The sequence below is a fragment of the Saimiri boliviensis genome, chromosome 9, assembly GCF_048565385.1.
Source record: "Saimiri boliviensis isolate mSaiBol1 chromosome 9, mSaiBol1.pri, whole genome shotgun sequence".
Lineage (NCBI taxonomy): Eukaryota > Metazoa > Chordata > Mammalia > Primates > Cebidae > Saimiri > Saimiri boliviensis.
The window spans coordinates 125,806,067-125,819,125 of NC_133457.1; the positions used below are offsets into that span (position 1 = coordinate 125,806,067).

At 61.5% G+C, this 13,059-nt stretch overlaps 1 protein-coding gene across 1 annotated transcript in view; it reads left to right on the forward strand.

The window, feature by feature from the left end:
- Positions 1 to 6,105: 6,105 nt before the first annotated feature.
- SLCO4A1 (solute carrier organic anion transporter family member 4A1) overlaps positions 6,106 to 13,059 on the forward strand; it is a 32,421-nt gene continuing 25,467 nt past the window's right edge. Inside the window, exon 1 of the mRNA XM_039479750.2 lies at positions 6,106 to 6,503. The gene's annotated coding sequence lies outside the window, so the exon portion shown is untranslated. The remainder of the gene's footprint in view (positions 6,504 to 13,059) is intronic.

Genomic DNA, 13,059 nt, shown 5'->3' on the forward strand with positions numbered 1-13,059 from the left:
ATGACCAGGTTTTGTGGCAACCTCAGCGGCATGGTCAGAAGGCCTGGAAGGATTTGTGGGAGCATATCTGGGGGAATCAAGCCTCCGTGACGGCACGGAGGGGCGCAGCAGGCCTGGCTCCAGCCCCCAGCAGAGGAGGGGCCGGGGGATGGGAAGGGCCAGGGAAGCACGCAGGAGGGCACAGTGCAGAGGCCACTCAGCCCAGCCGCGAGCAGGGGCCACCCCCTTTCTGCAGATGGAGCGAACCATCTGGGGTCAGGAAATTGAGCTGACTCTTCTAATCTCCTCTGGAGCTCCACGTTCCTGGGGTTTAAGTAAAACATCCAGGCCTCTCTGTGAGCCAGAAAAATCCCATTTCTACCCTGTGATGGGAAAATGAAAATTCTCGCAAGTGGGAAAGGGTCCGGCTTGCCTGCAGGATGCTGATTGCGTGGCACCTAACCACAGAAAGTTCTGGAAGATTTCCTTGCTCCTACGTAGGCTTAAGTATTGTTCACTAGCTCTGACAGGTCACACAGCCCCTGGCAGCATGTTCCAGGGTAGAGCAGGTCAGCACCAGATGGACGTGTGGTCATGGTGCCTTCCGGAGTCACGGGCCCTGTGGACAGCAGTCACCAAGCAGGAAGGAATCTCAGGGACCTGCGGCACCCCTGCTTTTGTGCCTCTGGGTTCTCTCGCCTGGCCTCCCCCTTTAATGAGCTCTACACACGACCAGGGAGCTCTGAAAGGGCAGGGCAGGTCACCCCCAAGTGAGTGAGGCTGCTCAGGGGTGTCCAAGTCCTCAAGCTCCAAAGCTCCTAGCTCCTCTGAGGTGACAGCTTGGTGGGGAAGGTGCCAGGACACTGGATGGGGGACAGGGACTGCCCACTGCCATTTGCCGAAGTCCCAGCAAATGAAGCATGAGGGAATGAACACCCAAAGAGGGCTGCAAACGATCGCCAACGATGCTCACGTTTGTGCGTAATGTTTTTAACATGAACACCCTCAATGCAATGTAGTCCTGCCAGTCACACTGGGCGGGCCGGGACGAGAGCCAGCGGGAGATCTGATGGGGTGTGTGCCCCAGCAGGTCCGGACCGCACGCACAGTCGTATTGGAAGCTAAGGTCATCACTTACCTAACTCAAGGCCCTTCCAGACGGTGAGATCCCAGCCAAGTGAACCCTGTGAACACCTCCACCCCCAGACCAGGGGGCAGGCTCAGGAGCCAGGCAGACCTGGGCAGCTCCAGACGCCCTCAGGCCGCCAGGCGGTGCCTCTTCGTAAGAGTGTGGGCAGAAGACCACACAGGCAGAGCCCCCCAGTGAAATCCAGATGACCCTTCTAGAGAGGCTGTGGGCAGCCACGGCTCTGCAGGTGCCGGGAGCCAGCACGTCTCTTCCTGCAGCTCCACGTGCCCGTGCCACGGAGCCACTGGCATTCAGTAGCCTTTTCCCCAGTTGGCTGATCTGTGTCCCCTGGAACCTAGGGCATGCCAGGTGTCCTCAAATCACATCTCAGAGCTCAGACCATCTGCCAGGCAGGGAAGTCCAGACTCCAATTTTTTCTACCCCAAACCTAATCTCTAGTAGCAGCCTCTGAACACAAAGAAATTAGAAGGTGGCTTCTAAGACAACATGATAGCGTAACGAAGCTGCCTGCCCAGAAGCTGAAGGCTAAGCGTCAACGGGCCCTGGTGCTTGTGAATGATGGTCTTTGTTCTACCGGATCAAAACTTCTGTCCCCACCACCAAGAAGGCCGCCCTGTATCAGCAGGTGAAATGCAGCTTACTCGCATGTGATTTATCCGGCCGTCTGTAATCCCAGGGAGCATTCCCACCATCCGCCAGCATTTTGGAAGAATGCCTGAGACCGGAGGCCAGGTGCAACGGAATCACACTCCCTGGTAGCCACTTTCAATGGTGACAGATTCTCTGAAACAAAGATTGAATTGAGTCTGTTTCCCTGGAGTCACTGTGCTCTGGGAGACGCAGAGGGAGGACGTCAGGAGGGAGGATGGTGGGAGGGAGGATGGTGGGAGGGAGGGAGGAGGGCGGGAGGGAGGGAAGATGGCGGGAGGGAGGGAGGATGGCGGGAGGGAGGGAGGAGGGCAGAAGGGAGGATGGCGGGAGGGAGGATGGTGGGAGGGAGGGAGGACCGCGGGAGGCAGAAGGGCAGGAGGGAGGAGGGCGGAAGGGAGGAGGGCGGGAGGCCTCTGTTGCTCTGGATTGCTAGGCTACTGTTCCCAGACGGCGGACGGCGTTTGTTAGGAGCTGGCCCAGCTCAGTGGGGCCAGTGCCTCAGGTCACGTCTCATGCCAGCAAAGGGGCGTGGATGGAAGATGGAGATCTTGGTCCCACGGATGGCTTGCCGTATGCCCCGCAGGACAGATCACCGGGAAGAACAGGAAGCGAAGCTGGGGAAAGTCCGTGTGTTGCCTGCAGCATGGCCGGCAAGCTGGGCTCTCCAGCTGCACCCTGCTCCAAAGGGGCTCCCCACAGGATGGACTGACGATTTCCAAGAGAGAAAATGCTTTTTATCATCCATGGAATTTTGCTACCAAAGAGCCTCCCAGCCACCAGTGGCCTTCCCTAACCTGACAATCTTAATTCTCCCACAAAGGTTCTCCATCCCAGACAACTGTGCAGCTCTGGGCTGGGTTTTTTCCTGAGGCCACTCTGACCTTGTGCTTCTCTTCTTTCCAAGCTGTGTGCCAGCCGCCAGCCCACATGTGGGCGGCACCATGATCCGAACTCCTCACCTGAACACAGAATTTAATAGACTGAACCGTGTCTCTCTGTAGCTGGGGACTTCAAGCCACGTCTCGCCTGCCTGCAGCCCGATCGCCTTCAAGCTTCAGCAAAACCCTCTTTCTCATGCAAAACAGTGCAATCATAACTTTAAATATTTTTTAGAAACTTCCTCTAGAGCCTCCACCGCATGGCCACAGCCTGAGACTTTGAAATCTTCATTTCTGAGACTTGTCCATATCTGAAAGGGCCATTTGTTTTGGTAAGTCAAGGAAGAACAGGTAGTCTCAAATGAGTCAGCTAATACATATGCAAAATTCATAGAAAATAGAAATGAAATACGACCACATAACAAAAGCAAGCAGAAATGCGTGAGCAGGATTTTAGGTGTTCTAAACAAGTGCGAATCGCTAAGTGAGGTCAGTTTTTGGGTGCCGTTCCTGGTCAAAGCCGGGAATGATGAGCTCCTGGCTGGACCCCCGGGCAGAGATGCCGGGACCCACCTCTGTTTCTTGGTTGGCCACTGACCGGCCCCCGACCTGACCACGTTTCTCTCTCTACACTTGTCTTCTGTTCTTGAGATTGATTTTCCTCCAAGTGACAATGTCCATAAAGAGAGAGGGCTGGCACTTCTCAGCTATTTGGGAAGCCCCTATGGAGGATGTCAGGGAACAGCCATTGGCGGTAAACACAGGCAGCATGTGTTCCGAGTCTCCTGAAGCCACCCAGACAGGCAGCAGTGCGGCCCCACAAGGCCACAGGGGAGCCAGAGGGCTCACTCTCTCTCTCCTTCCTTCCTTCCTTTCTTCCTTCTTTCTTTCTTTCTGAGATGGAGTCTCACACTGTTGCCCAGGCTGGAGTGCAGTGGCATGATCTTGGCTCACTGCAACCTCCACCTCCTGGGTTTAAGCAATTCTCCTGCTTCAGCCTCCCAAGCAGCTGGGACTACAGGCACGTGCCACCACGCCTGGCTAATTTTTTGTATTTTAGTAGAAACGGGGTTTCACTATTTTGGCCAGGCTGGTCTCGAACTCCTGACCTTGTGATCCACCTACCTCAGCCTCCCAAAGTGCTGGGATTATAGGCGTGAGCCACCTTGCCCGGCCCCTTTCCTTTTCTTTTGTTTTCTCTTCAAATAAAAGAAAAAGAAAAGGAAAAGAAAAAGAGCCCTCCTGGGATAAACTTACTGAGTTCAGAACATTTCAGGGCACGTGCTCAGGCAGGCCTTGTTCCAATACACTGCTGTGCCCTGAAGCTGACCCCGATCCGCTAGGGCAAGACGGAGGACAGAGTCGGCTCCCGAAAGCTGGTACCGATGAACCCCACCATGGGCCAGACCTGCAGACAGACCCGTGGATGCCCTGCACCAGGACCCTTCGGGCAGCTCGCACAGGTGTGGCCTGGGTCAAGCCCTCCTGGCGCTCTTGGGGGCCTCTTGGGGATCCTGGGCACCAGGCTTTGCCTGTGAGGACAGGACTGGGGACCAGCATTTTGCATTCATGTACCTGAAATGTTTGCTCTGGATTTACTTTTCCAGTGGTGCCTACGCAGGAATCCCACAGAATGCCTGGCGGGGTCTGAGGCAGGGAGGCCGGAAGCCTCCACGGGCAGCAGTATTTGGCTGGAATTCAATACTACTTTCTTTCTCTTTCTGTGGTAACCTCTCTATAGTAACTGACACTGACCCACTGACCTTTTTAAAACTAAATGTACCCTTTTCATAAAATACATGAATTTTTTTTTTTTTGGGGGGACGGAGTTTCGCTCTTGTTACCCAGGCTGGAGTGCAATGGCGCGACCTCGGCTCACCGCAACCTCCGCCTCCTGGGTTCAGGCAATTCTCCTGCCTCAGCCTCCGGAGTAGCTGGGATTACAGGCACGCGCCCCATGCCCAGCTAATTTTTTGTATTTTTAGTAGAGACGGGGTTTCACCATGTTGACCAGGATGGTCTCGATCTCTTGACCTCGTGATCCACCCGCCTCGGCTTCCCAAAGTGCTGGGATGACAGGCTTGAGCCACCGCGCCCGGCAACATGAATGTTTAAAGGAAAAGCATTGTGTAAATAACGGTTTCAGGGGATAGAAAGCAGAAGCAAGTTCTGAAGAGTCTAATCCTGCCTCTGACCTTTGGAGTGCTTCACCAGCATCATCACCAGAAAATGGACGACCTCTGCTTGCATGCCTCCTGTAACAGGGAGCTCACTACCTCCCAAAGGCACCTGCTGCCAGATCCGCTTGGAAATGCTGCTCCCTGCAGACTCTGCACTGAGGCCAGGTCTGCAGCGAAGCCCGGCTCCCCCCTCCCAGGGGAAGCCCTTCCAGTGTGCGTCTTCCACTCCTGGCAGGCCTTGAGCCCCTGTAGCAGCGCCTCACCCTCTGGGAGGGACCCTCTCCATCCTGGAACAATGGCGGCTCATTTCTTTCTCTTAAAGGACAGCGTCAGGAATGGAAGTAGATACCCAAAAGCAGTGGGTGAGAAGTGGAGGGTGGCCTGGGGACAGCGGGAGCCGTGAGGACACAGCAGGGGGGTCCCAGGACCAGGCACGAGTGGGCGCCAACCCCAAGCCCGGAGGACAGAAAACCATTTCATAAATAACCGCGTGGGGTCGTGGGCCTTTTCCATAAGCTCCAGCACCTCCGTCTCCCGTCCACGGCGAATGCCCCCCATGCTACAGGGCCAGGCCAGGTCCTGCTGGCACCGCCTCCGTGGCTCCATGGGGACCTCCTCACCAGCCTGGGGCCGTTGAGGGGTCCTTGCTCCTTTATCCGACTTATCTCGGGATTCACACATACACACACACACACACACACACACACACACGACTTTCGGAAACTTTTAAAAAATAAATAAATTTCACTGACGCTAAAAGGGAAGCTTCGTGGAGGGTGATTGTGGTGACCTGTGAACACTCAGACAGTTACGAGCTCTGACATGAGCTATCATCTTCCGTCTCATCCGTCATTGCCCTCATTTTACAGACAAGGAAACTGAGGCTCGGAGGCCTGGAGCAATGTGTCGGGGTCACATGGCAGGGAGCCGGGCAGGAATTCAAACGCGGCCCGCCGCAGAAGGGAACGTGGCCAATGTGGCCGACACCTCCCTCCCCTCGGGCCTGAGGGCTAAAAGCGAATAAGAGGATGGTGTTATGGAAACGGCCACAGGCCAGAGATTCCCTGGGTTCCCAGGCAACCGCGCCGGCTTAGCCGAGCGCGCACAGGTGGGTCAGGCGGGGCCTGGCGGGGACCGTCACCAGAGCTGCCCGTGGCGCCCCAGCCCCTCCGCCGCCGGCCCCACGTGGCCCCGACACCGCGGCGACCTTTCCGAAGGGCGGGGCCGAAACTCGGCGGCTCCGCTCCACCTGGTCCCACCGCGCCCGGGAGCGAATCCCGAGTCCGCCCGGAACCGCCTCGCCGCGTGGCCCGGGGCGGCGTCTCCCCTGCGCGTTCTCGGCTTCCCGGCGGCTGCGGCGATGCCGGCCCTGGGGCTGGAGCGGGGATTCAGGAAGCGGCGACCGGTGCCCGCTCCGAGTGGCGGCGCCCGGGAGGGAGAAGCCGGGTCCCCGCCGCGCCTCCGCCGCGCCTCCGCCGCGCGTTCCCGCCGCTGCGCCCTCGTGGGCGGCCCGGACGGCTCAGCCATTGGCTGTGGGGTGAGGCCGCGAGCCCCGCCCTTCCCTCTGCGTCGGGGGCGGCCCGGGCGGATGAATGAAGCGGCGCGGGCGGCCGGGCGGTCAGAGCGTGGAGCGCAGCACGGCGGCCGGGCCTCGGGACGGGGACGGTGAGTGCGCCGGGAGCGGGAGCGGGAGGCCGGGAGCGGGGAGCGCAGGGCCGGACCGGCTGGCGTAGGAGCGCGGCAGGTGCCCCCATCGTGGCCGGGGCTGGCGCGCCGCGGGGATGCGCGCGGGGGCGGGAGGCCTGGGCACCGGCCGAGCGCCTGGAGCCTCTCCGCGGGGGAGGGCAGGACCGGGCGGGATCGGAGGCGAAATTCGCCGCCCGCCGCTGTCAGCTGCGCAGGTCGGGCGCTCCCCAGTGGCCCGCGGGCGGAGCGAGGCGAAGGCGCCCCCGCTGCACGGGTGCGGATCGGGGGCGGGTGCGGATCGGGGGCGGTGAGCACCGGGGGCCCAGCGGGGCCTGTCGGGGGGGCCCTGGCGGGGGACCTGGGCAGGTGGCCGGGAGCACAGTCAGGCGCAGGCCCCACGGGTTCGGCCGGGGACGAACGCGTTTCCCCGGCGTCACCCACCTGCGGCCGCAGACTTGGGGAGGAAATCCTCAGGCGCGGAAGTTTCTCGGGGACGGCCGGGCTTTGTTTGCGACAGAGGCGCTCAGACACCTCCGGGGGGAGCGGGGAGGAGCGCGGGCCGAGAGGCCCCTGCGGCCGGACTCACCCGGCTGGTCCCCGGCAGCGGCGGCGCCCCTCTCCCTGCGCCTCCACGCGACGTCCTGGCCGTGGCTGGGGGGACCCGGGCGCCCCCCGGTGCAGGCAGAGGGTCGGGTGCCGCTGGGCGCCCCCGCCCAGGGAGGATGGAAAGGAAGGCGCGGGCAGCTTAGCTCCCTAGACCGGGAATCCCGGAGCACACCCCGCTCCACTTGCCGGGGAGAAGCCGCCTCCCCCGGCGCCCCGAGGGAAGAGAGAGGCGCAGCGAGGTTTCCGCGTGGTTGGTGAACCCTCGGGCTGGGGGTCCCCCGCCTGGCGGGCTGGGCCCTCTGGAGCCGCCGCCGTGGGAACTGGCTATGCAGCCCGATTCAGTCTGGAGACGCTGGAACGCAGTAGTTTTCCACAGCGAGGCAACCGGCTTGTCGGCCGCTGCTGCTCAGCTGTGATGTCTGGAACTCGGGTTACCTCGTCTCATCAGAAACTGGCTCTGTGCAGCCCGGTGTCTGCCAGGTTTTCATTCCCAGCAGCGTGGGGCGCGTGGATCTCCGGGGACTGCCCCTTGGCCTCCGCGGGCTCCGCTTGTGACTCTGGTAACAACAGCGAGGGCAGTGACAGCGGGGGCTGGGGCTGAGCTGGAATGTGCCCCCCAGCAACCCAGGAGGTGACCGCTGTCACTCCCACTTCATAGATGAGTAAACTGAGGCACGAAGAGGTGAAGTGACTCGCTCTGGGCCACACAGCTCGTGAGTGCTGACAAGGTGTGACTCCGGGTTCGTCAGATCGGGGCTTGGGCTCATCACTGTTCTACGACTCTGTTCTTAAAGAGGCAAAAGGCAACTACGGGGGGTGGAGGGGCAGGGCGGCTGCGGTGACCGTCATGGTCACGGGGCCAGAGTGTCCGTTATGGGTTGCAGGTAATCTCAGGGCACCAGTAGCATGTCCCTTGGGCAGAGACCACCTAGCCCGACTTTCCCCTTGCTGCTGGAGGGAGTGAGAGAGAGCCCTGGACGCTGACTGCCCTTGGCAGGCTGTGCCCTGCTTTCCTGCTGGGCAAGGTCAGCAGGTGGTGCCTGGAAAATTCTTCGTGAGGGAGCCTCCCTCCCGAGTGGCCGTGACCTAATCTGTGGCTCACCGGGTGTGGCCCCTGAAGCAGGTGCCTTCCGCAGTGGAGAGCCGGCTGGGCACGAGGCGGGCACAGCAGGCTGGGCCGGGCAGATGGACGTGCTCTCCTTGCTGGACCAGCTGACTGCAGTGACGGAGCGCAGCGAAGGGCTCCTCCAGGCTCTGACGCATCCCTTGGCTGATCAAGCCCCGTTACGGTTTTGGTTCCAGGTCGGTCTGACGGCCAAATAGCAAAGCTTTTCTCAGCCCATTGTAGAATGAAAAGTTAACTGATGGAGCTTAGTACTGTGCCTACACATCCTTGATCTAGCTGTCTCCATGAGTGTGAAACCGTTTCCCGGTGGATGCTGCTGATGGCTTCGTGGACTTGTAGACTGAACGTGTCGGGTCCTGGTGCTCTTAGGTGGTCAGAGACGAGCCACAGAAAGGCCAGCGTGCAGCCTGGTGCTGGCGGCAGGAGGGAAGGGGCCCTCAGAGCACCCAGCCAGGAGGGAGCCACGCCAGGCCAGCCCTTCTGCTTCCTCCGGTGGGATGTGGACAGACCACAGGACGTTCTGTCACAAGCCACTTGACCACGTCATTCGTAAGAATGGCAAGGTGCACACTGTTGGCTTTCGGACAAGGACATGGGACAGGCCTCAGACCCTGCCACAGCTCTTGTTCTGGGACACAGGCTTCTGTCTGGCACCCTCGAGCTTGCTGAGTGTCTGCCAACTTTGGGCAAGTTTGGGTCTCACCCACTTGTTGAAACCACGGGCACGTGGGGAGTGCACTCCCCGAGCAGGGAGGGAGGCGCCAGCGGCTCACATGCCAGGTTAACAGGTTCTGGGTGACTCAGAGCCTTGGCCCTGCTCGGGGTGTGTGGAGGAAACTAGCCCTGCTTCCGGGACACCAGACTCCCAGCGTGTCCTCCCGTGGGTCGCCGCAGAGGCCGCAGCCTAGGGCTGCAGAGAACGGCCTGGTCCTGGGGACTCCGCTTCCTCCTCTGGCCCCTGCCGGCCCTTCAGCCTGTCGGCTGTCCTCAGATGCGTGTGTCTCCGGCTGTCCCGCACCCTTCGGTTCTTTTCAGTAGCCTTCTTCCTGCCAGCATCGCACAGAATAGGACCCTGGGACCGTATTTCTGGGGGAAGGAGATGCTTTTCAAACCTCATGCCTTTTACAAAAGCCCCTCCCCACGTTGCCCAAGTGCAGGGTGAGACTTGCCACCACTGGCTGGTGCTGAGGGTGCTGAGAGCCCCGATTCCTCTCCTTCCTGTGTGTGCCCGGCCCCTCCTGCCCACAGGCCCTACCTTTTCTTGGTGGTTTTTAGAATCTGGCAACCTTGGGGGGCACCTGAGGCATCGCCCCTCTGGCCCAAGCCGCAGGGAGAGCTTGGGATCCTCTGGGTGGCGCGTGGCAGTCATTCTGCCTCAGGCTTATTTGGAGCCCTTCGTTTGCCACTGGGCTCCGCCCTTTGGGAGACACTGTGGGCCTAGGAGGCCACCCGGAAGGAGACGGGCCGCAGGTAGGTCCCTCATTTGGACGGAGCCGGCCCCCCACAGCCTCTCAAGCCCCCCGAGGACCCTTCTGGGTCATGTCTCTCCCACAGGCTGGGGGTCAGGTTAGAGCCCTTTTGCTGGTGGCCCCTCTGAGCCGCCCACTCTTCCCTCCCGCCGCCCGCCCTGCCTCCTGGGGTGCACAGGGCCCTCCTGGAGCGGGGAGGTCGTGGCTGCCGCCTCCTCACCTTTGCCCTCACGAGTCCCAAGGCCCTGGCTGCTCTGCACAGCAGGCAGGGGAGCAGACCCTGTGCCCACGGACTAGCCTGAGAACTGGGAAGGTCCCTTCTCTTCCCCAGAGGACAAGGAGAGCCATGAACACCATGGTCTGTAACGGACCCCCCCAGGCAGGAAGGCGTGAGTGTGGCATTACTTAAACCTTCGCTCACCAGCAACCGAGGCACCGTGGGGTCCTGAGCACGGGCAGGACAAGCCACTTTCACCCCAACCGTGGGAGGAGGCTGGGGAGGCCCGGCCAGCCAGGGCCTGCAGTGGGCAGGGCGGATTTCCATTCTGAGTCTGCCTCCCATGAGCTCCCGGTGCTGGCTGGTCCCCCTTTGAGTAGGACGCTCAGTGGCTCATTCCATTCCCGTGATCTCTCTGTTATGGGGGAAACTGAGGCAGAAAGAGGCCTGTGACCGGCCTGGCTTGGAGCCAGCCTCTTCTTCTCAAGCACAGCCTCGGATGGCAGCAGAGCTTTCGGCTCCACGGATGGGACGATGCGTCTGAGGGAAGAGAAAACCACACACGCGCACTGCGTCCATCCTCCCCACGCCCCCGGGTTCAGTGGGCGAGGGCCGCGGCCGCAGGCTGTGCGGGCGGAGGGAGGGCCTGGTGCCGCGCCCCGGCTCCGTTCTGCTCAGACAATCCTTCACTGTCGGCCCCATGCAAAGCGGTAGCTTCCTGCCTGCTCGCCTGTGCAAGGTCACCAGGTATGCAAATTGGGTGCACCAGGCAATGCTGCTCCCGGGGTCTGTGCCTCAAGCTGAAGAAGTGAAAGCTCCCTTCATTCATTCACCTGCTCGAGGAAGAGACCCCAGGGTGAATTTGGAGACAGAGGAGAGAGTCCCAGGTGTCTTGAGGCAGGCAGGTGTGGCTGGTAGGTGGCTGAGGATGATGTGGAGGGCAGGTGGGCGCTCAGGGGGGCTGGGTGCCAGGCAGGCACGTGGTTGTGGCTGGCAGCCTCAGAGCCGTCAGGTGCCAGGAGGAAGGACTCGGCTTTCCCCAGGCAGGGCTGGGACGTGAAGAGAGAGGAGAACCGAGACCCCGGGGTCCCGCCTCCGAATTCTGCGTCGGGCCTGGGAGCCAGGCCTGGGGCGTCCCCTCAGGTTGAGGGAGTGCCACCCGGGCAGCCCGGCTCCAGGCCTCCCTGCGGACGCTTGCTGGGCCACAGTAGGTCAGGCAGGCCAGGGGCTGGCAGACTCCAGATAGGTCTCTCAGAGATCCTGCGTCCTTTCTATGCAGCGCACTGAGAACCCGCGCTTTTCAGAGAGCCCTGCTGAGAAGTGGGTAAGTGGATAGGGCCTAGGGAAGTCGGTGGACGGAAGTGGCACACGGGAGGCAGGCTGGCACCCAGTTCCCACAGGCTGGGCTGTGTCAGCCGCCCGCACGCGCCCACTGGCTCCTCCCAGGTCCCTGTCCTGGCTTGAGAGCAGAGGAGGCCAAGGGTCAGCTGGATTTGCCGCTAAAGGACCTCCTGTCCCGGAGACGCAGCCGATGGACCCGGCCAGCACGAAGCGCTCGGAAGAGAACTCTGGGCCCGCAGCCTCCTCCTAACGGTGGCGGAGGCCCAGACGCAGGTGCACACGCACACGCACACCTCCCCGGCCTGCCCTCAGCTGGAGGCTCCAGGGACGCGTTATCCCCCAGCTGATCGCCTTGGCCTCATTCACGCCCCGGCTGCCAAGGCCTCTGGCAGCGCCTTCACCCCCCTCCCCTGCGGAGTTGTTGTGGGTCAGAGCAGGGACAAGGCCGGAGGGGGCTGAGCTCCCAGAAAGGGCAGCTCGCGCTCTCTCTGCACAGGAGGAGCCGAGGGGTTCGTGCTTTTCTCGGCTGAGAGACACCTGTGGCTTCGCTTCGCTTCTGGACTCAGATGTTCTCCCAGGGATGGAGGATGGGTGGGGGGAGGATGGGCCCGGAGGTGAGTGGGTGCCCGGGCCTGGAGTGGCTCACAGGCAGGGCCACCAGCCAGGGCTCTGGGCTCTGCTCATGGGCTCCTTCCCGCCTGCCGGCTGCATGGAGCAGTGTGGCCGGAGCTCCAGGGGAGACTTGTCCCTTGTTCTGGAGCAGCCATCAGGAGTGCCAGGCCATGGGAGAGGGCCCTGCTCCGTGGAGGTGACGGACCCGCCTCCCTCGATGGGGTGCATTTCAGTGGCTGTGTGGGCACAGGAGAGCTCAGCTGGTTCAGGCCTCCAGAAGGTTCCTGGACAGCAATGGCAGAGGTGTGCAGTCAGAGCCTCCTCCCCGAAGCCCGGCTCCCGGGGCCCTGGACGGTGACTGGTGTTGACTCTGAGCTCCAGGCCTCTTGTCGCTACTGGCTCTGCAGCCCACGCCATTCTGATTCGCAGCCACCGGCAGCCTGTACCCAGCTCTTAAGTGACTGCCCTGGGCATAGGGGGCCGTGGGATCCTCATGGGTGAGACGGTGCCCTGGGAGTCCCTGAAGCTCAGGACCCTGCAGAGGCTCCCACACAGCAGACGTCAGGAAGTGGGTGCCTGGGAACCGAAGGACGGGCCTGTGTTAGTCTGAGTTATCCAGAGAAGACACGGATGGTAAACGCCTGGCTCAAGCGCCTAGGGAAGCGGCAGGTCCCAAGGTGTTGCTGGCAGGCTGCAGGCCCAGAAGAGCTGCTGGTTTGAGTCCAGCCTGAGTCCGAAGGCTCAAGAACTAGAGAAAAGCCACTGCAGGTTCCTGCCGAAGGCTGAAGACCCAGGAAGACCTGGCATTTCAGGCCATGCCCAAAGGCAGGAAGAGACCAGGTCCCAGCTGAGGCAGTCACAGGAGGAAGCCTCTCACTCGCCTTTGGCCCTAACCAGGCCCCCAGCTGATTGGACGAGGGCAGCACACCGGGCAGGGCCGCCCCTTCCCGTGCTGATCTCACTGGGAAGCAGCCGCAGCTCACCCAGAACCTCATCCAGAACTGTGTCTGCCCGATGTCTGGGCACCCAGGGTCCCCTCAGGTTGGCACGCGAAATTCACCAGCCCCATGCTCTTGGCCTGACCCTGAGGCCATCGCGTGTGGCGGGAGAGGCCAGGAAGCAGATGGTGTTAGATACAGTCAGGTGTTTAGATGGGGGTGACCC